Consider the following 4,021-nt stretch of genomic DNA (forward strand, 5'->3'; position numbering starts at 1 on the left):
GAACAAACATCATTAATAACCTCAATCTTCACAATGCATCATCCAAAAACATAAATTAAACTTCCATACCTTGTTTTGAAGATGCACAAGTGCTTATGAAACAAAAACTCCTAAAACCCCCAAAAAGTTTCGAACTAGGGTTTGGGATTCGGACCCAAAAACAGTGTTTTCTTGTAAATCTCTTGTCAAAATCAGAAACTACGTGAAAAATTAGTCAAGATAGACTCCGATTTCACTTAGTTTGGACAAGAATTGAAGGAGTTATGGAGGATTGAAGGTTTGGGGAAGAAGAAGTTCTTGTGGTGGGTCTTGAGAGATGATAGTGATAGATGAAGAATAGGTTGTGTGGTTAGGGGAACTTCACGTGACCAGATTGTGTTTTTGTGTTTTTATTATTATTTTTTATTTTTTATTTTTTTATGTATAAGCCGGACCCCTAACGTCGGAAAATGAAATTTCACCGTACCGTAAATTACGGTCTCACCGTAAATACCGTAATTTACGGTGAGACCTGAACTTCAATTCTCCGCCGTAAATCAGTAATGAAATACCGTAAAGCCCCAATTTTTCCCATTCCCACCGTAAATTACGGTAACACCGTAAATTACGGTGGAAACTGGGCAAATCTGCTTTCGCCAAAAATTGAGTTTTTAAGTGAAAATTTTTAGATTTTTTTAATTTTTTTCAATTTTTTTATGTTTTTAAATTTTTCAAAAACTTATAAAAATTACCCTACCCCCTCAAAAATCCCGTGTTGTCCTCAACACAATGTTAGAGTAATTCGTGACCCTAACATCCCCACACTTGTTTCAAACACGGATTTCGAAGAAATACGGCAATTGTGCAAATTATACAAAACAAACAAAACAAAATACTACTATGTACACTACCAAACCTGGGCCTCTCATGGTTGTTCCTCATCGACCGGGCGCAAGATGTAGCCCGCTTTGTCAAGCTCCAAGTTGTTGATGTCGTTCCCCTCCAAGTATGGCTTCAAGCGGTGACCGTTCATCGTTTGTTGTTTTAATGTTTGCTCGTCTTGGATGTCTACATCACCAAATCTCCCAACTCTCCGAATGACATACGGACCCATCCATTTGCTTTTAAGCTTGCCCGCGAACATCTTCAATCTTGAGTTATACAACCAAACTTTTTGCCCCACTTCAAACGTTTTCTTTCTCAATTTTGCATCATGCACTTTTTTGAGTTTATCTTTATACGCCGATGCACATTCATACGCCTCATCTCGAATCTCTTCTATCTCGCTCAATTGCAACTTTCTCAACTTACCCGCCTCATCATAATCCGCGTTGACCGTCTTGATCGCCCAATGTGCCCGATGCGCCAACTCCATTGGCAAGTGACAACTCTTACCATACACCATCCGGTAAGGCGTTGTGCCAATAGGAGTCTTGTAGGCCGTTCGGTATGCCCACAATGCATCGTCTAACTTGCTCGACCAATCCTTTCTATCCGTTCTTACCGTCTTCATGAGAATCTCTTTGATTTGACGGTTGGACACTTCGACTTGTCCACTTGTTTGCGGATGGTAAGGTGTGGCAACTCGGTGGTTCACGCTATATCTTTTCAATAATTTCCCGAAATTGAAGTTCTTGAAATGCGAACCACCATCACTTGTAATAACCCGCGGGATTTCAAAGCGAGAAAAGATGTTGGATTGAACAAATTTACAAACAACCGAATGGTCGTCCGTTCGTGTTGCAATAGCCTCAATCCACTTCGACACATAATCCACCGCTACCAAAATGTATAAGAAGCCATTCGAATTCAGGAAGGGACCCATAAAATCTATACCCCATACATCAAATATCTCAACAACCAAGATCGGTTGTAACGACATCTCATCCCTCTTCGATATACTACCCATTTTTTGGCAATTTATACAATTTCTGGCGAATTCAATTGCATCCTTGAAAATGGTGGGCCAATAAAACCCACAGGAAAGAACCCGATAGCCTGTTTTATGCCCACTAAAATGACCCCCACATGCGGACGAATGGGCATGGGTCAAAATTTCCAACACTTCTGTTTCGGGCACGCACCTTCGTATAACTTGATCCGGTCCAATCTTGAAGAGATCCGGTTCATCCCAAATGTATTGCTTTACTTGGAACATGAATTGTTGTCGACGCTTTTTGGTCCAATGACTTGGAATGGCACCCGTGGCTAAATAGTTGACAAAATGAGCATACCACGGTGCAACGAAAGTGGAAACGGCTAAAAGTTGCTTGTCGGGAAACTTTCATTGATTTCACTCACATCATCGGTTCCTTCCACCGGAATCCGAGACAAATGATCCGCTACTACATTCTCACTTCCCTTTTTGTCTCGGATTTCTAGATCGAATTCTTGTAACAATAATACCCACCGAATCAAACGAGGCTTCGCGTCCTTTTTCTCCATCAAGTACCGGACCGCGCTATGATCCGAATAAACCACCACTTTGCTCCCCCAAATATACGAGCGAAACTTATCCAAAGCATACACCACCGCTAGTAATTCCTTCTCGGTTGTGGTGTAGTTAAGTTGTGCTTTGGATAAAGTTTTACTCGCATAGTAAATCACCACCGGCTTTCTATCAACCCGTTGACCCAAAACTGCACCAATAGTGGTGTCGCTTGCATCACACATTATCTCGAACGGCTTTGACCAATCCGGTGGTTGCAAAATAGGAGCTTTGACCAAGTGTTCCTTCAAAACAGTGAAAGCTTGCATACACTCGTTAGTAAAATCAAATGGGACATCTTTTAATAACAAGTTGCATAAGGGTTTGGTGATAACACTAAAACCCTTAATGAAACGTCTATAAAAACCCGCGTGTCCCAAAAATGACCTTACCCCTTTAACATTTTTCGGAGGTGGCAAAGATGATATTACCCGTATTTTTGCCTTATCCACCTCCATCCCCCTTTCAGTAATCACATGACCCAACACAATGCCCTCTTGCACCATGAAATGACTTTTCTCCCAACTTATCACTAAATTTTTCTCAACACATCTTTTTAACACTTTTTGTAATTCGTTGAGACAAGCATCAAAACTAGTGCCAAAAATGGAAAAATCATCCATGAATACTTCGAGCGACTCTCCAACCATGTCCGAGAAAATACTCATCATACATCGTTGGAAAGTTGCCGGAGCATTACACAAGCCAAATGGCATTCGCCTAAAGGCAAAGGTGCCATATGGACAAGTGAAGGTGGTCTTGTGTTGGTCATCCGGATGTATGGCGATTTGATTGTAGCCCGAATACCCGTCTAAAAAACAATAGTATTTTTGACCCGATAGTTTTTCAATAATTTGATCAATGAATGGTAGCGGGAAATGATCCTTAGAAGTGGCGGCATTCAATTTTCGGTAGTCAATACATACACGCCACCCGGTAACCGGTCGGGTGGCAATTTGTTCACCACTTTCATCCTTGACTACTTGAATGCCGGCCTTCTTAGGCACAACTTGGGTGGGACTCACCCAAGCACTATCCGAAATTGGATAAATAATTCCCGCATCCAACCATTTAATTACCTCTTTTTTAACTACCTCCCGTAGGTTCGGATTCAATCGCCTTTGAGCCTCTCGTGTCGGCTTCGCATCTTCAGTGGTAATGATCTTATGCATGACAATGGATGGACTAATTCCTTTGAGGTCGGCAATCGTCCATCCAATAGCTCCCTTGTTCTCTTTTAAAACCTCCATCAACGCTTGCTCTTGTGCCAACTCCAAATTAGAGGCAATAATGACCGGTAAGGTGTCATTATCCCCTAAAAACACATACTTCAAGTGGCTAGGCAAGTCTTTGAGCTCCAACTTTGGCGGTTCCTCCAATGATGGTTTCGTACCCGAATCGATCTCCGCCGGTAGACCTTCAAATTGATGAGTCCATGGCGGTCTACCTTCTTTCAACGCCATCGCATCTTGCTTTTCCTCTTCAACCCGGAGTGCATAAGCATGTACCTGTACCTGTTCAGAAAAATCACACAGGCAAATATCCAAACCATCC

The sequence above is a fragment of the Helianthus annuus genome, chromosome 4 (assembly GCF_002127325.2).
Source record: "Helianthus annuus cultivar XRQ/B chromosome 4, HanXRQr2.0-SUNRISE, whole genome shotgun sequence".
Lineage (NCBI taxonomy): Eukaryota > Viridiplantae > Streptophyta > Magnoliopsida > Asterales > Asteraceae > Helianthus > Helianthus annuus.